Here is a 24604-nt window from a genome sequence, read left to right on the forward strand (position 1 = left end):
GCTGCAGAGGGAAGTGTTTGTACAATAATAATATGTCTGCGCAAATGAAAAAAAAAAAAAAAGCACAAATATTAGTATATTGAGAGCTGCACGGTGGTATAGTAGGTCTGGGTGTGACATGTTTTCCCTGTGTCCACATGGCTTTACTCTGGGTTCCTCCTGCCCAAAAATATGTAAATAGGTAGCTTGGCTATGCTAAATTGTCCATAGGTGTGAATAAGCATGTACATGGTGCCATGCTATGGAATGGCGTCCCATCCGGGGTGAATTGTCACACCTTGTGCCCAGTGTTCCCAGGATAGGCTCTGGAGACACCACAACCCTCACCATAAAGGGCTTACTGAGGATGAATGAATGACCTACTAAGATTGATTCATTCATTTATTTCTACTTTTATTTAGATTTAAGCTTATAATGATCTGCCTTTCTTAAGAGAATGAATGGAAACACACGCGATCACGTTTTGTACATAAAAGGAGAGTATGTTTGATCAGCAGGCAGAAATGCCATCCTTAAAGACGAGGAACAGCATCTAACGGTGCTAAAGTCATACTTGGCACTCAGAAAGCATGCACACCATTTCCCGGGCTACATGAACACTGCTGAAACAGATAAATCCATCCATCCATCCATTTTCCGTACCACTTATCCTACACAGGGTCGTGGGGGAGCCTGGAGCCTATCCAAGGGAACCCGGGGCACAAGGCGGGGGACACCTTGGATGGGATGCCAACCCATCGCAGGGCACAATCATACAGCCATTCACACACTACGGACAATTTGGAAAATGCCAATCAGCCTACAATGCATGTTTTTGGACTAGAGGAGGAAAACGGAGTACACAGAGGAAACCCCCAAAGCATGGGGAGAACATGCAAACCCCTAACCCCAGAGGTGCGAGACAAACCACCGTGCCCCCAAAACAGGTAAGTGAAAAGCTACATAGAAAACAAAAGAAAGAGGCTTCAACACTCAACATCTTCCTTGCCAACTGAGCATATAAACATTAGTAAGCTGTGCACAAACCTAGCTAATAAATTGTCCTTTCTGTGTTTAAATTAGCTGGATCTGGGTTTGTATTTGTGTGCAGGCCTGTGTGGCTCAGGTGACTCAGACCACTCAGTGTGTTGCAGAATTAGGTTTAAGTAAGATTACACATGCCTTTAAAAACCACAGTCCTTTTATTTTTAACTTTCAACTTTCTGTTTTTCAGACCAATAATACTTTATGGCTACTGTTGTAAATGATCACCAATAAGTCTATTTTGGACACATTTTCAGTTAAAAAAATCAAAAAGTAGAACAAAATGGGTGTGTAATCTACGTTACTATGCCCATATTGAACCTGTAAAAGGAAAATAAGTACTAAGATGCATATATAAACATTTTACTGTTTATTTTAATGGGCAAGAAATTTAATATTGTTGAAGAAATGACATTAGACGTCACAAAAAAAAAAAAAAAAAAAAAAAATCAATAAAATTAAATTAAATAATTGGAATTAGCTCCGCCTTTATTGGGTTGCGTCATCACAAGCGCTAAGTGGAGGTGAGCAGCGTCATCTCGGGAAGAAGAGGGAAATGGCTTCCGGGGCAGTGACGCACGTCAATTACAGTCCTGAGGTAAGAGAATAAGTAAGAGAAACCCGTTTAATAAGTGAAATTCATGGGTTTGAAATTAACATTATGCTAACATCGCTAACAGGAAAGCTGATAACCGCGTTTGTATTGCTTCCGAGGAGTAAACGAGCTGAGCTGACTCATCTGACGAAAACTTTGTAAAACAGACTTCTCTAATAGTTAACATTCTTTTCTTGGTAAGTGAGTTCATAGTGAGTTGAGTTAGTGTTTAAAAGTGTTTAAGTGAGTGTAATGCGTGTATTGTAGCTCACGTGCAGTCTCATGTGCTACGAGCTACATGCTAATCGAGTGCATGCAGGTTAATTGAAGAAGTTATTCTTCATTATTTTAGTTATATTTCTGTTAAAGAAATGTGTTAAAGAGGGACATAAGTGCTTGAAAACTGTGTATTGATGTATTTTGGCTTTATTATGTTGAAAATGACCATTTGAAATGTTAAGGATGTAAAATAGGAATTTATTGTAATTAATTGTGAATTTCTCCTAGTCTTTGCAAGGTTTGGTTTTTCCCCCTTCTCCCTTTTTTCCCCCTTCTTTTCTGTTTTGTTGTTCCTGTTCCTTGAGACCTTCGTGGTACTGCATGAGAGGTTTCTTGAAGTTCTGGTGTAGAGCTGTTTCTGCAGTCAGCGAGGAGTGCTCAACATTGGTGGAAACTGGCAAGCCAACCTTGTTTTCCTGTACTTGGACAACAACTTGTAACCATTTAAGTGGTAGGACCACACATATACAATTTTTTCTTTTTTTTTTTTTTTGGGGAAATTTTCGCAACTGTGGACAAGAACTACATTTTCCACTATCTGAGTTCTGTTACTGAGCAATGAAAAAGGAGTATGGTGGATACTGAACTGAGTTAAGTTCCTGTGTTATTCAGTCAATTCCATCAAGGATAGTTGATTGAGATTGATTTGGTGTGTTAATGGATATCTTACCTGAGAGTTATTGTCAATATATATGCTGTAATTTTTATTTGTTTTATTTAATTTAAAAACAGAGTAAAGGTGTTTTGGCAGAACGCAAAACTTCGAACGCATACAGATCTTTCTGAACTAATATGAAACCTGAATGCCAGGTGAGCAAAGCTACCTCCTTAGATGTTGATGGTCCACATCATGTGTTTTTCTACCTTTTACGGAGACTGCATGCCACAGGTGTCAAGTCTTTCCTCTGTGCAAATGTAAGGGTAAGTTTGCCAAAGAGATTTTAAACTGGGGCTCTACAGTGTCTTGGGTCCTACAGGTTGCGGTGTTCAGGTGAGCCTTATATTAAGACACATCCATGTACTGTAGCTTGACATTGCCACTGGAACGAGAAGGTGCAAAGATCCTGTAGGGTGAACTAAAATTTCAAGGGTCTAGCAACAAAAAAAATCCTTAATTAAAGGTCCAGATAAACAGTTAACATGACTGAATGACGAAAACAGTTACTTTTAACGCTAAACCAGTAGTGATTAATTTATAGCTATAAATAACCAGTTTGAAGTGGTTAGGTTTTGTTTTATGGTGGTGCTGAATTTTAGCACTTTTGACTAGTGCCATGGACTCTGAACAGATGACACATCTGTTATGAATTTGATGCAGTGAGAATAAACACACACTGCGTCTCAATTCACTCACTATCCCTCCCGAATTAGTGTGTCCCAAATCGCGGTATGATGAAATGAGTATGGTGAAGTGTGGATCCGTGGACACTTTTTCAGCTAATGTTGGCCACAGTGCCTTGCATGAGGGAAGAGTTTTGTAAAAGTTTGCTTTGCCGAATTCAAGGATGCATTTTAGAGAGAAAAATAGATCAAGGGAATAGTAAATTAAATTATATAGTATAAATTATATAAGAAACAATGAATGAAGAAAATCTGAAATGACGGTGACAGGGTTCTCTTCCGGACAACAATGTTGTTCTTCCGTTACATAACGTGTTGGTATGTCCCAGTTCCATACTATTTTTGCTACACACTCAAAAGTATGTACTTTTTCTTCTCAAAAAGAGTACGTACTTTTAGTGCATAGTATTAGTAGGCGAATTGAGACGCCGGGACATATCTGTCCATTCTGTTTCTGCCATCTACTTTTTTTTTCAATCAATAAATAAATCATAAATAAATAAATAACCCATATTGTCAGTTTAATAATCAGACCAGAGAGGGTAAATAAAAAGAAAAATCTGTGAAAACTCTCACCTTTCTGAAATAAAAAGCCTCTCTAGCCCTGTAGCTAAGCTCTGGTCTAATGAGTTAGTCGCTAATTTTTTTTTTTCCTTCATATGTGCTTGGTCCACATCCGAACCCGCAGTCCACCAATGAACAGCGCCTTCTATAGTTGTTGTCCTTTTTTTTTTTTTTTTTTTTTTTTTTTTTTGTCCTCCTGTCCCATTCTTGAGTATTTGTTCTCCAGCATTTGGTACAATTTACAGAGGGGTATGGAGGGATTGCCAAACTAACTCAGACTTTATCCCAACCAAAAAAGGTCACGTCGAAAATTTGGAGGGTTTTAAAAATAACAGCTGCTTAATCATTTTAATATCAAATAGTCTTTCAAATAGTCATAGTCTTTAGTCTTGTAATTAAAATGGAGCTGTTTATGACTGTCTCATGAATAAGTTGACCTTATCAGCCAGTTTCTGTAATTTAGGCTACATGTGTGTGAATATGTGGGACTAAACTATCAGCTAACAGATTAAATTATCTTGCTATTAGCTAGCCACTAGGTTGTCAAGTAGCTAGCTGAACTAGCTGATATTTGTCCTCTCATTTATAGCTAAGCTACATTTTTGTGATTTTTTTTTTTTTTTAAACCATGTCTGTTATTGCTACTCTCAGTAAAAATATACAAAAGTTTTTCTTTAATACTTAGTAACAGCTAGCTAGCTAGAAGGAATTCCCTATCTAGACGTCTTATAATGCTGAAAATAAAAATAAAACCTGATAGCTAACTCTTTTCCCATTTTCCCCTTTTCTTCTCCGTGTGTGTGTTTAGTCCACAAGCTAACCTCCCTTTCCCATTTCCTCCCTTTTCTTCTGTGTGTGTGTTCTTTTATGAAGTTAAAGCACAGTGTTTAGTCCGAGGGGCTGATGGCCTTGCTGCCTGACAAGGAGTGACATTTATCAGGAAGCTGTCCTTCACAGAGTGCGCCACATGACATGTCTTCTGTCCAAAACCACTATGTTTGTACCTCTGGTTCTTCATCTGTGTGCATGCCATGGGGCAGGGGTGAGGAGGACTACTGACAAGACCAGGTGAGTGTGTGTGTGTGTGTGTGTGTGTGTGTGTGTGTGTGTGTGTGTGTATCGAAGAGACGGAGAACGATCCAAAGAGTATTTGAGTATGTCACACAGAGAGAGATTGTGTCGTTATCAGTCGTCCTGAATAAGCTCCACTGAGCTAACCCTCATCTTTCTCTCTTGCTTCCTCAATGGCACACGCTCACACACACACACACAGTCTCGCCAATCCTCAATCAATCTTCATTTTCAGCCCCGCTCTCTCCCCGCCTTCTTCCCTGTTTAACAGCCAGTTGCTGAAATCTCTCAAGTGAAAAACCTCCCCATCATCCTTTTCTCCCTCATTTTTCTCCTCTCTCCCCATCCTCTGTGATCACAATTCTTCTTCCCTAATAAGCAAGACTTCTGGCATGCTGCAGGATTCAGAGCTACCTCTTCTGGCCAAATAGCCACTGTGTCAGTGACGCATGAACGCTTCATGTATACTTCATAACACCTACGCAGGAGTGACAGTGCTGAACATGTTTTTCCTCGCAACACCCTGAGTGAAGTGTGGAAAGTGTTACAGCCAGTGAACAGGTCATGCTTATATAAAAGTTATATACCTGAGTATTCAATAACGGTGTGTTTATATTCACATTCAATACAGCTATATGTAGAAAATCAGGAGTGGACAAGCAAAAGTGTGCTTTCCCAATCACATGTTTTAGTTGCCAGCAGGAAACCTAACTGACTCTGCTAAAAATGGCAACTAATGCAGTGTAATATAGTATGGCTAGTTACCTAGTTAAGTGCATTAACACAGAATAAGGTAAATAGCTGAGTGTATGAATTCCTGGGAATTCCCAGCTTTATGTAGCCATAATCGTCTTCTGATAGGTTCTTATGTAGCATATGTTTCCAGCTGAAAATCCAAGCAGTCATCATTTATGGTCAGGGTTGTGGTGGCTCCAGAGCCTATCCCGGGAACAATGGGCACAAGGTGTGACAATTTATCCAGGATGGGACGCCATTCCATACCGTGGCACCATGTACATGCTCTTTCACACCTATGGATCCAAGTAGTCGGCCAACATTTCTGCTATGAAATGTGGGGTTCTGTCCTCTCATTGCAAGTAAAAATGCATGTCTGTCTCCTGTCTTTATTGTCTCTAAATATGTGGCTCTGCTAGCAGGAAAATTATTTGATGGTTTAGGTTGTATTTTACTTTTGCTTGGTTTCATTTGTCATCTGTGTACACTAATTAATCTGACTTGTAAAAATGCTCTACCACCAAGTAAATCACACCGTGGCTGATGTGTGCAGTGCAGCAGGTAGTGTGATTCTGAACAAAAAAAACGTGTTATAGTTACAGCATCGAGGTGCGTCACATTTTCTTGTTGTGCCTACTTTCCTGCCAAGCAAGTACAATTAATAACAGCCCAGACACAATCTGTTTCACTCATGCTACTTATTTGTCCACCCCTGTACATGAATCAATCAGTAATCAGATTTAGTATTAGCTTTAAGTTTAATTAGGATTTTAAGTAGCAAGGTGGTAGCACCATCACATTTTTAATCATTTTAAAAGACAACATACAGGTAGTGTCAGCATGACTTCAGTTGATGAAGGATTAGTGATGGCGTTCTGAAGTCAAGGGCAGGAAAGTAAACAATATATACAGTGTGTGTGTGTGTGTGTGTGAGAGAGAGAGGGGGATAAGATCTTGGATTTTTAAAGAGGGAGAGAAAGTCTCAGAGACTAACAAGAGCATAAGGAAAGTAATTACCATCTTCTCCTTGCACCAGAATACTAGGTTGAAATGATGTCTTTAAACAGCCAAGATGATTTTAGCAGCCCACAATAGAAATAGTTTGCTAATGAGCTGTAACAAAGCATAGGAAAAATAATCGATTTTTAGACAGAAAGGGCATAATTGGTCTTAACAGTACTAAACTTTTTGGATGAAAAATAAACACAAATTTAGAATTCTTGTGTTTTTCATGGCTAAAAGTTATTATACCATGTTATGAAAGTGGCAACTGATCATACGGAATTAAAAAAACTTCCCTCATTCACTGGAAAGTAGCACTTCTGACATTCAGCTTGCCCCCATATCACTGTGGAATGACAGAGATGAATTCGAATCAGCTAAAACACAACCACAGCTTAGCCATGATTTTCTACAGCATAATACAGTATGGACGAGATCTTTGGAAATGTCATATAAGCAGTGTTTATTTGGGTAGTAATATAGCTGATAAAAATGCATGTTAAATTTTGTCAAAACACAGAAAAACAAGGGAAAAAAAATCTACACTTTCTGACAAAAGGAAAGAATTATTTATAAGGACAGTAAAATTGCTACTTCATATGATCAGTGCAGATATGGTAATTGTACAGTTTTGGAAAGATGTAACATTTTATGATGCCATTCAGCACCCCGTAAATTTCACCTCCATAACTGTCTGCATACGTGCACATGAGAAATAAAACTGTGCAAATGTTTCTTTTTGATGGAACAAACACAGCACTGATGAGGCAGATCGGATGCAATCTGGACTTTGATGGAGTGCTGAGTGACATTACAGGTCATAAAATGTAGATTCTCAAAAATGGTCTTTTGGATATTCTCAGTAGGAACATAGCACGAATGAATATTCACACTTTAATTCATTTTCTGATTGTCACTGACTCCACACAAGTCATGTTTCACATGTTCCTCTTATGTTGAATTGCAGCTTGTGAGGGTAGGCAGTATGAAAACCTAAACACAGCAGGAAAAATCAATGTTACTGTGTGCAGGATGCGTCACATAATCTAAGCCTAATAATAAATAGATTTTTTTTATACTTCTTTGTCATTTAGCCTACAGTGTCTGCACTGTGTAACAGCCAGAGTAAAGCTGTTCCCTCAAGTAATGCACCATGGGAAAGTTTTCATGACAGAAGGCTTTGCATTTTGTGGCATTTTTTTTCTTTTGTCTTATCAACTTCAAGAGTGCGAGAGAAAAGAGTGACTAGTGGGGGAATGACAGTTTATCGCTGGAATGACTTAACTGTTAACAGGAATTAATTTCTTTTGTGAATGTTCCAAGACATTAAATATAGCTATAAATGATTAGAAAAATATATTGTTCTTTAAGAAATAAAAATGTGTTTTTGTTGGCATATTTCTGTGATGTAGGAGAATAAAAACACTTCAGAACATGCTATTTAAAAAAAAATAAATCAATTCCAGAGTTGTAACGGCTGTCCGTTTCGCATTGGGCCACATCACGCCACCTCGAAGTGTTTAGTCATATATTAAATAAGGAATAAAAGATTAAAATTTAAACAACATTTCCATCAAAATCCAGAGCAGAAGAACACAAACTGTGGTTAAAACCATTAACACTTTATACACATCTTATATAAAGTTGGCTGTATTTGGGCATTTCTGACCAAAAAAGAACTTGAATGTGATTTCTGTTGCAGTGTTGTAAGGGGGACAAACCAGATAAAGATTTAGGGTTCTAGGCGTCTAAGATTCTAGGATTCAAAGGTTTTTCTAAGATTATACGCTTGCCGTTGCCATAAATGACCTTTATCTATTTAAAGTTAACCATATTTCACCTGGAACTATTTGCTACACGGGATGTTGCTCACAGTGGTGCTGTAGGCAGTGTTGTCGCCTCACAGCGGCAGGTTCTCCAGTTTCCTCCCACCTTCCAGAAACATGCTGGTAGGTGGATTGGTGACTCTAAATTGCTGCTAGGTGTGAATGAGTGTGTGCGTGTGTGCATGGTGCACCATCCAAGGTGGATTCCCGCTTCATGCCCAGTGTTTCCGAGGCTCTTGTTCCACCGCGACACTGACCAAGATAGTGTTTACTGAAGATGTATGAACGAATGATGTTGCTCACATAGACTCACTCATTTCATCTATCTAAAAGAAAGCACAAAAACATCTGTGCCATTTTCTTACCCACAGTACTCAGTGACCATGACCAGATTTTGCCACATTTCCAGGAGTCATGACTTCTAACTATTTCAGCTGTTAGTGAGGCAGGATCACACCAGGCCAATTCATTAGAGCCAGAGCAGTGGGACATGAAGAAGAATGGCAAAGAATAAAGTGAGAGGAAAAAAGTGTGTAAGAGTAGGCTAATGGCTTACTGGGTGTGATTACATATTCATGGAGGCACACAAATCCGCACACAAATCCACACACGGAGCAGCAGCAGCTTGCAGCACAAATCCCTTTTTTACCCTCCAACCCACACACACAAAAACACACGGGCACAGATTGGCGAGCTTTAACAGATATACCAATACCAGATATATCCAATATGAGGGATTAATAGCGAGGTCACTGATTCCTATCGACTCTGCTGAACACACACGCACACATGTGTCTTGCATCAAATTCAGCCTCCATGACTTGACTGTGTTACTCTGTCACTTTGTACATTTCATTTGACAGGCAGTCAAGTGCTGTGACCCCTGCTGACCTCTGATTACATGCTGACTGGCTAAGAAGGGAAGGAAAAGGTCATCATACTCACCATCATTTCTCTCTCTCTCTCTCTCTCTCTCTCTCTCTCACTCATATACACACACATTCTGTGCAGGTGGCTAAGAGGCGTAAGTAACAACACAGGAAAGGGTGAGAGCAGCGGGTGTGTTGACGCTCTTGATGACCAAGGTGTAGAGCGGCATTCACACACCATCAGAAACGCACAAACACACACATGCTGCAGATTACACAGTCACATAGATTAGCAGCAGTCAGTTAGATGTACAGTATGTTAGATGGAAGCTTATTACAAAATGATTGCTCTGTGCTTCTGTGCTCCACAGTTGCCTTAAACAGTTTGTGTGTGTGTGTGTGTGTGTGTGTGTGTGTGTGTGTGTGTGTGTGTGAGAGAGAGAGAGAGAGAGAGAGAAAAAGAAAGAAAGAAAGAGGGAGGGAGAGAGAGAGAAAGTACCTGAATACCAGCCAGGGATTTTGATTCTCGTGTGCATTTTACTGATTAGAGATTTTAATCCTTCAGGTGCATAAAAGCTATCTGTCAGGTAACAGCCAAGGACAGTACTCCTCCCCTCCAAGAGATAGTCATTGTCTCCAGAGTTGTTCATTTCCTGTTTACGTCCTAGTTTTACTATATTCAGGATTCAAAATTTAAAGGTTTATTTGTCACATGCACATACGTAGCAGGTACAAAGGATCAGGTGATCAGACAATGATCACACAATGATCAGGTGTATGTGTGTGTGCATTAAAGTCGTGCAAAAGAGCTGATGATTCAGGGTTCTGATGGCTTAAGAAGCTCCTCTTTAGCCTCTCTGTTCTGGCCATTTGGTTGCGGAGGCATTTTCCAGACCACAGCCATTGGAACAGTCTATACATGGGGTGTGTGGGATCATTTAAGATCTTTCCTGCACTGCCTGGTATAGATGACCTGCAAGCTGGGCAGTGCTGACCTGGTGATCCATTCAGCAGACCTCACCACCCTCTGTAGGGCTTTGTGGTCCTCATACAGTTCCCGTACCAGGTGGTGATTTCCCAGTGAGGATGCTCTCTGTATTGGGGGCATAGAAGGACTTCTGGTTAGCTGAGGAGATGTTGAAGTTCTTGCTTTCCATATTATAGTTGAATTGTGCAGAGTCCATGACTCGCTGATCTGTACACCGAGGTACCTGAAGCTGCTCACTCTCTCCATTGGTGTCCCATTGATTTTGATGGCTGTGTATGTCTTCTGTTTCTCCCTTCTGAAGTCCACAACCAATTCCTTAGTCTTGTTGACATTTAGGAACAGGTTGTTGGCTTGGCACCACTGGGCAAGCCTCTCCACTTCATCCACATAGGCCTTTTCCTGTTCATGTAGCAACCCTGTGCCCACATGGACACAGTTATGCATAGTATAATATTGGCTTAAGACATATTTGAGTAGATTTTGTTCCATTACTGATTCTGTTGCATATAGTAATTGGTTTTAGTCAATACTGCAGGTGGTATTGGCAAAGAGACCACAGCTGATTCTGCATCTGTGGGCTTTGCCAAAGTGCACCATAAAGTTATATAGAAGTTGCTCCTGTGGAAGTCCTTACACTTCAAAATAAGTAATGGGACATGCTTTAGCGTTTTGGACTACTGTTATGCGGGCAAATGACTGTGAGACTGAAACAGTGCTCTGTTCTCTATTTAAGACAGGGAGACGCGCATCTGCTTAAAAGTGCTCCTCTGTCTCGGTGCCCTGGAGGGACACTAGATAGACTCTATTGTGCCACTCTATTTGAGGGAGGAATAAGGAGAAAGTGTGTGCGCGCAGCCAAACAGAGTTGGCATATGTAGAGCTGTGGTGTGTGTATGTGTGTAGATGGAGGTTGTTGGCATGTGGGGGATTGAGCATGGTGCCTAAATGAGAGAGGACATCACTCATTTCCAACCTCAAATTGCCTTGATCTCATCTGTGACCTTCTGTAAACAGCCTCAGTCTAACAGCCACCTGATCTCTCTCTCTCTCTCTCTCTCTCTCCCTCTCCCTCTCTCTCTGAGACACACACACTTAGTATGGAGGCTGTCTAAGGCAGTCAGTCATCTCTCTCTCTCTTCCAGCCTGCAGTCTCAACTGAAAAGTCGTGCATGGGTAAATGTTGATTTTCTTACCTTCTTACCATCATTTTTTAGCCCCACCACTCTTTCTTTATATCTGTCCTTGCTCTCTGTCATAGACAAGACATATATAGTATAATTCTCTCTAATTGCACTACATACTGCACATATGTGCAAAAATGGCATCAAGAGTAGGGAAGGGAGCCTGTTGAAGCAAGGCTGGCGGTTGCAGAGGGAGCTGCCTATACACTGTCTAGCACTGCAGAGGATTCTTTGGGTTTGTCCTTACTGTATATAGAATTCTACAATACAGGGTTTTCATTTCATAAAAGGTTTTGCATAGAATCTCTCTAAAGCTTGAATCATTAGCCATCCAACATGCCATTGGGGAACCCTGTTTTCTGAAAGTGTGTTTTGGCCTGTCTATTGAAATGCTGAATTCTTTTGTCAGTGCTGCCACAAAAAAAGAAAAAATTTCTTAAAATAAGATTTTTCCCCATGGAAGCATAAAATAGAAGGTGATTGGGGTGATTTTCTGTCATTGGTGACACAAATCTTAAGCCTGTATAGCCTATAGAAACTGTGCATAGCTATGCTATCGGACATGAGTAGAGTCAAACAGCTATACAGAAGCTGTATAGCTAGAAAGTACAGAGTATAAGACATGAAATGCTTTTTCTTTCATAACCAGGACATAAATACATACTGTCTGTGGCTGTTTGGGTTTCAAAACAACTAGAGAAAGCAGTGTAGCCCAAAAAAACCCTGCTTCCCAGTTTCTAAGTCCAGGTAAATACAATTATTCGGTAATTCAGTCATGCTCTCATACTTCAATTTCATCCAAATTATTAGACTCAGCCTTGAATTTGCAGTCTACTTGCATCTTAAACAGTGTAGTTTCCTTTTTCCTCCCTCTCCTCCTTTGTCCCTGTCTTCTGCCTTCCTGCTCTCTCTCCCTCTCTCTGTGTGTGTGTGTGCGCGCACTGCAATCCTGTATGAAGGTCAGTTGGGCTGATGGGACGCCTCTGCTCGTACAACTTTATGACTTTTTAATGGGACAGCAATCATACCAGCCTGCTGCAATCACAGGCAATTAGCAGCCCCTACTCGTTAAACACCACTTCCAACACTATGCTAATTGGAGGTTAATTGGCTTTGATTGGATTTTTTTTAATATTCTGCAATATTAAGGTGAGAGATGAGTGTGATCTTAAATATGCTGTAATCCAGTTTGGGAAAAGAAAGTAGGGTAGCTCTTTCAGATTAAAAAAATTGGAAGCCTGATGTATGTCTTCAGAGGAATTGGCTTGAAACAAAATAAATCTTATTTGCATATGCACCAGATATCCAGTAAAAGAGTGTATAATTTACATTGCAGTACCAACCTACAGTCTGGTGACAAAATTTGGCATGTTGACGCTTTCTGGCGAGTAATTATATAATTAGTATAATGGGTGGAATTGGGCCTGTTCATCAGTTATGTTTTAATCTGGAGGAAATAATACATGATACTATTATTGTAGTATCATGGTTTCACTTAAATCCATTAATAAACTGCCTAACCTTTGGTACTGATAAGCCTCAGGGTTCCCATAATGTCACACACCAAATGGAAAGCCGGCTTGTCTTTAAGTGAAGCATCTGTTGCAGATGCAGACATACAAGTTAGTACTAAAGCAGATGATTCCAGTGAAATTCCAGTGAACAACTGAAGGTAAGGCCAAGATCTGAGAGATTTAACCTTTGTGATACTACTCAGGGGTCAAAGGTCAAGTATTTAGCTAGATAGTTGTTGACTGCTAAGGATTAATCTGTTAATTCTCACATTTAAAGAGAAATACTAAGTAAGGTTGCAATGAAGAGTGTCTTGTGGTGTGTGTGGATGAAGAGACCGAGCTGTAAAGATTTTTTTTTTTTAAGTGTGTTTTTTTAACTATGTACATACAAAAAAGAGAGAGCTGGATTAGGCCCCGTAACCATTGTGATGGGGAAAGATTAGAGAAGGTGAGAGATTAATATCCCGCAGTGATGGATGTAGCTCAAATTAAGCTCCTCTTTACAAGCATTTAAAGCTACATGTATACCCTGTGGACTGGAATCACATATAAGCCCTTACAATTACTGATAATTATAGCTGACCTCCCAGAGCTAATTACTGACATTCTTACTATTACCTATAGAGCTACCTCCTGACATATCCTATAGAGTTAATTACTGGCATATTTCTTGAAGCAAAATCCTGACATTCTAGTATATCCCTTATGACAAATGCTGACATTCCTTCTATAGCCCTAATACTGTGGGCTGTATTTTTACAAATGACTGACATTTCTAATGTACTAACCTTTTTACAAATTACAGAAAGCAGTTTACTGATATTCCTACTCTATTACTTTAAACAAGTTACTAACATTTCTGCTATGTCTTTTGAAACAAATTAATGACATTCCTACTATATCTCTTAAAACAAATTACTGATATTCCAGCTAAATCTCTTAAAACAAATTACTGACATTCCTACTATATCCCTTAAAGCATATTACTGGCATTTTTACTATATCTCTTAAAAGTAATTACTGAAATTTAAAAAATCAAATTACTGGTTTTCCTATTATATCCCTTAAAACATTTTGACATTTTTACTATGTCAAAATCCCTGCATTCCTACTATATTCCTTTAAGTAAATTAATAACATTCCTACTTTTTGTCATGTATAACAAATACCTGGAATTCCTAGTATATCAACAATACTACATTCCAGCTGCAAACATTCTTACTATTTTCTTTAAAACAAACACTATCATTGACACTATATCCCTTAACAAAAACTACTGACACTACACTGAGACCATACACTGATATAATATATGCTGCTCTCTGAGTCACTCACAGACACACAGATTACATTATGTTTCACTGAACCAAAAGACAGTATGTACTCCCTACAGAACACATGTGAGAAGAAGGAGCACGTGTAGTTGGGATTATTTGGCAGGTAAAGGTTGACTATGAGGCAAACTGGCCTTACTCTTTGTACTACCCTTGTCAGCATGTTAGAAGAGTGTGTGTTTTAAAAAGATTTTTTGGTCCTTATACATTATTATACACAACCATGCCTGTCATTTGCATAGCTATTTTAATAGATTGCAATTGTATGTGGTTTTTTTTGGCTTAGTTTTCTATACAGTAGCAGTTTTGTAGCAGAGCTGACCTCTTTATATGTTGATATAAAGAGTAACCTTATAAAACATTATATAAAGACACAGAAAGAGAGGAAGAAGACAAACAATCAAATAAACAGGATAAACAGGGGAAAAAGAAAACAGACAAACATGCACAAAGGAGAAAAAATGTAGCAAATAAGGGCATGAGTAAGGCGATGAATCATGCACAGTGTATGAATGTGTGTGCTGGAAGAAACAAATAGAAGCTAAAGTGGGTCTTGCAAACCGTTAGTCTTAGATATTTTCTAAATCAGAAACCGTGTATCAGTTAAGCGATCATCGGGGCTTTCCCTTTGGTTGTTCTTGTCCTTTTTATCTGACCCTTGTGCCTGTGGTTATCTGCTCAAGGTTTGACTAAATAGGATTATTTGGTGTTACTCTACACAAAAGAAATCTACACACCCCTGTTAAAATGGCAGGTTTTTGTGGAGTAAAACAAAAAAAATGAAACCAAGATAAATCATGTCAGAACTTTTCCCACCTTTTAATGTGAAATTGCAAAGTATACAAATAAAGTGAAAAATGATCAGAAACCTTTTTAGGGAGGAAAAAAAAGAAAAATTAAAAACTTTTAATAATCTAGTTGCATACGTGTGCGCACCCCTATACTAATACTTTGTTGAAGCACCTTTTGATTTTATTACACCATTCAGTCTTTTTGAGAAAGAGTCCATCAGCATGGCACATCTTCACTTAGCAATATTTTCCCACTCATTCTTCCAAAAACATTCCAGAATCTTAAAATTGTAAGGACAGAATCTCCTATGAAAAAGCCTGCTTCAGGTCACCCTGTAGGTTTTTAGTTGGATTCAGGTCTGGGCTCTGGCTAGGCCATTCAAAAACATTGATCTTTTGGTTAAGCCATTCCTTTATTGATTTGGATGTATGCTTTTCCTTTTCGTTCCTTTTCATCTTCAGCATACTAGCAGACACCTGACTGTTTTGCACTAAAATTGACTGATATTTGTAGCTCATGATTCTCTCCACCTTGAAAAAAAACCCTGTTCTAGCTGAAGAAAAGCAGCCCTAAAGCATGATGCTGCCACCACCATGCTTCATCTTGGGTATGATGTTCTTTTGGTGATGTGCTTTTTGGAATTATGGAATTATCATACCTTTTTGGAATTATTCTCATCAGACCATAACACATTTTGCCACATGGTTTAGTGTGGTGGTTTAGGGTTATCAGATATTCATTCAGCTCCTTTAATGTTGCCATAGGTCTCTTGGCAGTTTTTGTCTTGTACTTTTATAAAATTTGGACAGACGTCCTGTTCTTGGTGATGTCACTGTGGTGTTCCATTTTCTTCACTTATTGATAGCCTTAACAGTGTTCCATGGTACATATTATCTTTTGGAAATTCTTTTATATCTCTCGACAAGTGAGATACCATACAGCTTTGTAGGCTCTTTGTGGACCTTGTCTTCAGCAGTCTGATGAAACCAAGAAAGGAAATCCTAGAGAAACAGCTGGTCTTTATTTAGGGTTAATCAGAATAATTTCATTGACAGCTGTGTGATAATTACTCTTGAACATGAGATTGGTTCATTCTGAACACAGCCACATCCCCAATTATAAAAGGGCGTGCACACTTATGCAACCAGGTTATTGTAACTTTTTTAATTTTCCCAATTTTCCCTAAAATGTTTCTGATTGTTTTTCACTTATTATTTATATGTTGTAATTTCACATTGAGGGTGGAAATAGTTCTGACATGATTTATCTTAGTTTCTTTTTTTTTTTTTTTTGCTTCACAAAAACCTGCCATTTTAACAGGGGTGTGTAGACTTTTTATATCCACTGTAAATGGAAGGTCCTTACAAAAAGTTCCTCACAAAACACTGTCTTTGTGTGTGTGTGTGTGTGTTTGTGTGTGTGTGTATGGTGGTATGAACTCAACCTGTCTTTACACACCACTTTAACAAATTACCAAGTGTAGACAATTTTGCTTTTGTATGACAGAAGTGTTTCTTTTACCAACTACTAATTTCCTAATCCTGACAGAAGAGAAAGGCCAGATACATGATAATGAGGGATTGCAAGACCTTGCCATCCGTTTCTTCCCTCCCTCGATTTCACACAGCACTTCTGTAACTTTCACACTTATAGTGTAATCTGCTCTGCCAAGATATTCATAATATCCTGTTCTCTTTATCATTTACATGTTAAATCATAAAGCCTCCTGGAGTTCAAATCCTATATATTAAAAAGGACATAAGCATGTTCTCCTTATGTGTATGTGTGTGTTTAGCCCTGTGGAGTTGAGAAAGCATGTAGAGGTCAGTAGGAATGAGAATGTCCCCTCTGTTGTTCCATTTTTCCCCCAGCTCTAGTAATTTTCTGAAACCCTGTGCACCCATACCCCCACACCCCCCAAGCCTTGTAGTTAGGGCCATCAGTTCGTTTACAGGTTTAATTAAAGGTTTGTTAATTATTCACAAAACCCTTAGGGAAGTGTATCTCTCTCCTTCGCCTACTCTCTGCCTCTGCCTCATGCTCTCCTCATATATCTGTCTTTTGTTCTCTTAAGAAGAGAAAGATGGTCTTTGAGTGTTGACATTTGCAAGGATTCTGTACTATATCCAAATTCCCATATAAAAGGCTTTGGAGTAATGGCATTTTTTGTTTGTTTTGTTTGTTTATTTTGTTTGGGTCTTTAAAAAAGGCAATAATTTTTAACAGTGGTAATAGCAGTTTATTGTATCTTTATATACAGTATATATAGCACAGTAATGGGGTGTTGCATTGTTGCAATAACTATTTCCCCTGATTATGTGCAGTCATTTCTCTGCATATGTAAACTCGTACCTCGGGGCTATTTTTTTGACCTTGTCGCCCTTCATTATCAGTCTTAAACACATTTGTGACCCTTTTGTCTCACCTCCCTGGCCCCTGAAAACACACCCTGCTGTGCACATATATACACACACTCATGGTGCAAAATGTGGCCCCATGCTGTTCCCCTACTGGGGCTGAAATGTGTCTCTTTTCCAATCTATTTTCAAGGCCATCATTTGGAAGTGAGGAAGATAGGGGTGATTTGTATGGTACACAAATCACTTATGGAGCCTCCGCTTGCAGCATTCTCACATGCCCCTGGGGTTAGGCCTGCGAGGAGAAAGAGGAGGGGTTTGTTAGAGACTCATTGATTGGACAAGATGTCCCATTGGGTATGAGAATTGATCAATAAAGCAGCATGAGCTCAGTGTGAGCCCCCCGACGAGTGAGGGAGCAGAGAGATGGCAGAAAGGAGGGGCTGCACTCCAGTAAAGGTTTAAGAATGTCTGGCGGAATACAGGAAGGAGAGATGGAGGAGAGAAAAGGGCATCTGATTTTATTTCAGCTCATCCCCTTGAGACACCTTACCCGCACACTATACATTTAAACTCATTTGATTTACTCATCTCCCTCTCTCTTTCTCTCTCTCTCTCTCTCTCTCTCACACACACACACACACACACACACACACACACACACACACACAAATTCCCTGTTTAGCTGGTCTTACTCTCACTCAGTCTGCCATTGATAAAACAGAAAGAAGCCATATTTAACAGCCTACCTCTTCTTCTCTGCCCCTCATTCTCTCCTGCTCATTTTCTTTCCCGTGCCTTTTTTTCTGCCCTGCTGAAATTGCCAGTTGAAAAAAAAAGTAATGAATTTTTTTGCAGATAGGAAGAAAAGTCACTTGTGGAATGCTGAGAACCTCTTATTGATTTTCATTAAGAACGCAATCAAACTTTTCGTGATGGCTGACGCCATGTGAGGGAGGGAGTTTCTGCAAGGTGAAAAATTATTTAATATGAGTCGCCGGCTTTTCTCTCATTTTTTTGCATGATGGGTTTTGCTGTGTTTTGATTGGCTGAGCAGTGAATGTGTACTAGAAACTAGGAATCCCACACAAACACAGGAGAACATGTGACGCTCTAGAACCTCTTTATAAAGTAAAAAATGGTAACCATTCAAAGAACCCTTGAGGAAAGCTTTTTTCTAACAGTGGATATGTGTGCATGTGTTTAACAGTTAGCAGCTAATGTCTAATGCCTGACACTAATTGGTTTGCTTTTTTTTTTAAATCTTTGTTCTAATTTTTTGAAGACTACACATTAATTGAGGAAGAGTGTAGCTAAAACAAATGCTTTAACACCGTTTTTGCCACAGATAATACGTGCAGTCTCCAGCACTTTTTAGGAGGCAATCTTTGAAGCGGTTCCTGCATGGTGATGGTTTTAAAACAGCCTGAGTGGAACACTGGGAGACTTTCTGTTCTGTCAGCATCATAAACATATTTGTTCTGGCATGTCCTCTGAGATCCCCGCTGCCTAAATGCTCAGCTAGAGCTAGCGTGGACAGAATACACTTAGTTTGTTTGAGTTGCATGCAGCAGTGTCTAAGCCATGCATCAACACGTCCCTGAATTGTCCGTCTTTTTTGGACAGGGAATGACTCTGAATCACTTCGCTAAGACCATGAATCAACTGTATTAGCCGTGAACAGCGTGAGAGTCGTGAATCGATCTCGATATTAGCCCTGAGTCGATGGCGTTAAGCTGTGAATCAGCGACGTGTGTTCCTCCCAAGTGGAAAGCTTTGAATCAGCGGCATGGCTTGTTCCCATGAGCCATGAATCTCCCTGCAATTGGAGTCGTGCTGTCTGTCTCAGGGCCAGAGCTGAGGCACATTGTTAAGTTATATGGCATGATGGAAGGATGGTGGTGAAATGAAGAGAGAGAAAGATATAGAGCTTCAGACACACAATGTTTAGTAGTTTGAGTAAAGGTGCAATAGACAATTTCCATACATGCTCATATTGATTTTTCCTTTGTCTCTCTTTCTATCTCTCCCTAAATCCATTTCTTTCTTTCTTGTTCCTTCCAACATTCTTTTTTCTTTTGTCCCCTCCTGTTCGTCACTATGTCACCGCAGCAATACATGCCAATAAAGTCAGCGTGTTTGGCTCTGTGCTGCTGGGCAATAAAACAGAATTAAAATATTAAATCTGCCCAGCTCTGCCGCTCGTAAATCCAGTCATGTATTAGCCCTTCTCTCATAAAGCAGAAATACAGGAGAGGACAGAGGTTTATGAGAAAGAAGAGCAGATATGGAAAGGGAGGGGGTGAACCATGATTGCCTTCCACCTCACTTCTACCTCTGTCATCTCTCCATTCTGGCATTACAGACGATAGAAAAGAGAGCCAGTGGATGTGCTGCTAAAATGGATATCAGTCTGTTATAAAAATGCTTTGCCAGAAACCTGTGCAGGGCTGTCACCTGCAGCAAAGCTTTAATAGCTTGTTGGTGTCACCTGTTTGGTTCTTCATGGCATGGAAGTATGGTTTCCATAATGTTTTGTCATGCAGTTAGGAAACCTTAGCAGGAATGTTAATACACTGCATGCTGTTTAACAACTCACTGTGGAAATTTGATACCAGAACTTTAATAGCTTGTACTGCACAGATATTCAAATGCTGTAATTAGAAGTTGTTTGGTGCTCATTTACATTAAAATTTACAAGCACTAAAGTACAATTGCTAATTTCAAGGAAAACAGTATTAACATAAATGTAGGCCTTGACCTTGCATGCCTTGTCCATGTCCGTGCCCTTGATTTTCTGAGTGTAGATGAGTGTAGTGTCTGGTTGCTTTTGACTTTGTGGGTTTTGAAGCAGTTGGCACTCTCTGCTTAACCGCTACTGTCAATGGCAAGAAAAGTTTCGGGTCTGGTCCTTTGACTCGACTCTCTGGTGCTGTCATTTGCTGTGATCCAAGTTGCCTTATGCTTGCTCAACCCCCAGTGCCACAGAGTGCTAGTGATCACTTTGCATGCTACACGAGGACTAGTCAAGATCAATTCAAGACAGAATTTTAAGGGCATCAAGGCCAAGTCAAGAACAAGTCCAATTGAAAGCAAGACCAAGTCAAGATCAGGATTGAAAACCATAAAATCCTTCATGAGGCCATGTCTTAACTTCAGCTAGTTGGCTTTATTCATGCATTGTGCCAATTTTTAGGCTATATTTTCTGCAAGAAGGAATTACTTATTGTCATACTTTCTGCATACAGCAAGACAAGATAACACAAACATTATTTTACAAACTCTCGACTGAACTCAAGACCGTATTTAGCAAGACCAATGCCCATGACCGAGACCCAAGTTCAAGTGCAAATGCCAATAAGTCAGAGACAAGTCCAAGTCAATACAGAAAATGTCTTGAGACCAGACTTCAGTCCAATACCGGACATGAGTCCAACAGCCCTATTATTCAATGCTTGGAGCCCTTACTGCCCCAGCCCCTGAGCTAACACATGCAAAATAAATGCATAAATTACACAGTGACTATTTGAGTTGTCTTGATGCTATGCAGGCAGTCTTACCTTAGGCAACTGGCTTCTTTCTTGTTTTTCAACTCGTAAACTCATCCACTAAATCATCAGATTGTAGCTTTTTAACAAGCTTCGACACAGTGACCAGCAGTGACAGCATGTTGAGTCTTCTTTGACCCATTTTAGTTTGGAGTTCTTTAATCTGTGCCATTACGGTAAATGAAACTTCTCTGGCTTCGCTTTCCTTTTAAGTTTTCTTTTCATTGGCATAGGTAGTGTGGGATTACGATTATCCATTTTTTAAATCCGTTTATCTAGCTCCAGTTAAAAACAGTTAGGGCCTAACTGACCACTCATTGGTTACAAATTCAGACCCACAAGCTAAAAGGATTTGCAAATTTATTCTGTGATAAATTTGATTCTGTGACTTTGTTTATTGGCTTGTGTTGTGTGTGTCATGTTTGTAATCTGTCCTTGTCCAAACGTATACTCCATTAGTTTTCTCAAATGAGTTTCCGCAATGGTAATTCAATTAGTTGGGTGGTCAGTCATGAACACTGATTATCCTTAGAGCAAGGCAAAAATAATGACTACATATTTCTCCTGTTAAAAGAGTACTGCTAACACCATGTCTAAGGCAATTTCAGTACCTTAAAGAAGAATCTATTCCTAGCAAAGCCTTTAAGCTGTGAAGTGAAAGTAGGGCTATGGCTGATGGATAGTTTGACAGGCTTCTGTGCTTGACTGGCTTTGACTGCTTCTTTCTCAGTATATTCAGTCTTTTTAATGCTGCTGGGATGCAAGATTTTTCTTCATAGTTCTTAATGCATGATTTGTTGCTGACTAGTTTAAATGTTGTATCAGTATATTAATAATTTTATATGAAAAATTTATTTCCAGTTATTTGTAAAGCTGTTTTGTGTAAATGTCTATACAAATAAAAGCACTATACAAATAAAATTGAATTGTGAAGGTGTTGTCTAACCTTGTTGGATGATTTTTGAGATTGTGGGCCAATTGGTGCTCTATGGGGTTTTGTGTAGTGTATGGGCTTTGGACCCCTACACCTGCCACTGCATCAGCCATACACCTAATTGGCGAGCAGGTAGCCGTGGAAACGAGAGAGAGAGAGAGCTCTGCTCAGTTAAGGATCAAAGAGTTCCTCAAAGTCTATGACTCTGACAGGAAACACACATACACAAACTAGGTGGACTTCTCTGAGTGAACAGTTGCTGTAACACACGAATTTATGCACACACAGGTAAAATCCTGCAAGACTGTAATAAACGGACTTTCCTTTATGGCAATACATTTTTTGAAGAAAAGAAGTCCATAGAAACTTTCAGCAAAGAACACACACACACATTTTTGTCTGTTTAGTATGCTTGGTAAGTGTGGTGCCCTGTCCCTGAGAGACTAGTGGAGGATGGCAGCTCCTCGATATCTTTGCATCTCCTTCTGTTTCTGGTTCTGACGTGTCTTTCTCTCCTTTTTCCTTCATTCCTCAATCCATCACACTATCTCATCTCCACATCTCAACCTGCCCTTCTCACAAGCTCTCACTGTTTAGCTAAAAATCTACCAAAGTCTCTCTCTCTCTCTCTCTCTCTCTCTCTCTCTCTCTCTCTCTCTCTCTCTCTGGTTAATTAGGAGAGAGGGAGCAGAGACACACTTGAGTAAGCTCACTATCAGATGATTAATTGCTGAGGGGAGAGGGATTCTGCTCTGGGAGCCACTGCTGAAGGGAACACAAGGTTACTTATATGCTCTCTCTCACTCTCTCACTCACTCACTCCTTTTCGATATAGATTTATTTGGATGGCAGTTAATGTTCCCAAACGAATGTGTAAGTGTTATATGAAACTGAATCAAAGGAAAGCTGACACTGTTTAGTCTGTCTTGTATTGTTTAGTAGTTTATTACCTCTATGCCAAGCCTTTGTCTTGATTTTCTCTCTTTTTTTTTGAAAGGCCACAGTCAGGGCGGAGGAGGGGATGAGGCCATTCTGCAGAATTAGAGGTGCAAATGAAAAACATTTTCAGACATACTGTAACTCATTTGGTGGTGCTTGATGGTGTTAGATAATCATATTTAGTAAACAAGGTATGTAATTGTATAATTCATGTCAGTCTTTGAGAAATCAATTTGATGTGAACCAAAAAAAAAAAAAACACATCATATTTTATATAAAGTCAACCCTCCACTGAGTTACATTTGCATTTACATGTTTCTGGCACAATTTTTTATTATATCATTTTAATCTGTAAAATAATTAGATTACTATAAAATAAGTGTTTATTACTTTGTAGATCAGTGGTTTGTGGTACAAAATTTTTTCATCCAGAGTATCAATTATGTTTCAATCATCAATTATGTTTCAGTCTATGAAAGTTAAATGAAAGTTCCTTTTTTTTTTTTTTTTTGTTTACTTGGTACCATCATCCTGTTAAAAAAACACTTCTGTCCTTCATCTCTTTTTTGTCCTTCATGTCCTTCATCTCTAAACATTTAGCACATCATTAACAGGAGTTTAAGATACTAGCAATGACACACAGAAAAACAGGAGAGATATAAAAACACAAGGCATATGCACACATTTTCTAACAAAGTTTCAAGACAGGTATATCTGTTTAATTTGGGGTCAACCAAAGAGAAGTTGCTACTGAGTAGCAGTGCTGCTGGGTGTTTGTGAAAATCCCAGGAGATCCGCAGTTTCTTAAAACACTCAGGCTAGCCTGTCTGGCACCAACATGCCATGATCAAAGTCCCGGAGATGACATTTTTCCTCATTCTGATGTTTTATGTGATCATTACTTGAAGCTCTTGACCTGTATTTGCATAATTTTACACTATGCACTGCTGCCACATGACTGGATAACTGAATAAATGTGTATAAATTAATACAGTAGTTCAATGGAAATTTGCTTAATGTGTGTGATTTCTAAAAAAAAAAGGGGGACATTATCTAGTTCAGGATCACTTCTTCTGAATGATTTCAGGATGACGACTTCTGAATCACATCAGATGAATGTTTGCTTTCTCATGAATGGTCATATCACTTATGTGAATATGTGAATTTCAGGGGTATCAATCCATCAAGAACACATTGGTTTGGTAACACAGCTCCTTTGACAAGCCAAGAAAAGCAAGGTAGAGCTGCTGGTGGTGTGGTTAACTCTGGACAACTGTTATGCTAGTTTGAGATGCTTGTGAGACTCCAAAGAAGATAATGGGCTGGGAAAAGGTGATATTAAAGACAGAATAGCTGAAATTAGGTTACAGGAGTGCATTGTGTCACATGGCAGGTTATGGGATTCCATGGAATTTCATGGAATTCCAAAATATCCCAGGCTTGCATTATGGCCTCTTGTAGGAGAATCATGGACCACCATGAAACTGCATGAATGTCCAATAGTGACCCACACTTATAAATTTACCATGGTTTTCCACTGGAATCCCAAGTAAGTTTACCATAAGAGATTTTCTATCGCAGACATACCAATGTGAAAAGCTTTACAGAAATGTGCAAGAGTGTGTGCAAGAATCTGGAGAATGGTTAAAAAGGCATGGATAAGATAGGCCTCCTAGGAAAATTCAAATGATCTTCCGTTGTGGTATTCTTCT

General features: G+C 39.3%; 1 long non-coding RNA gene across 1 annotated transcript; it reads left to right on the plus strand.

The window, feature by feature from the left end:
- The first annotated feature begins 1444 nt into the window (after positions 1-1444).
- On the plus strand, positions 1445-24270 carry LOC113528543 (uncharacterized). Its single transcript, XR_008303179.1, has 4 exons — positions 1445-2348; positions 4676-4870; positions 22631-22734; positions 22951-24270. It is a non-coding gene; the product is annotated as an uncharacterized LOC113528543 (long non-coding RNA).
- The last annotated feature ends 334 nt before the right edge of the window (positions 24271-24604 follow it).

The sequence above is a fragment of the Pangasianodon hypophthalmus genome, chromosome 13, assembly GCF_027358585.1.
Source record: "Pangasianodon hypophthalmus isolate fPanHyp1 chromosome 13, fPanHyp1.pri, whole genome shotgun sequence".
NCBI lineage: Eukaryota > Metazoa > Chordata > Actinopteri > Siluriformes > Pangasiidae > Pangasianodon > Pangasianodon hypophthalmus.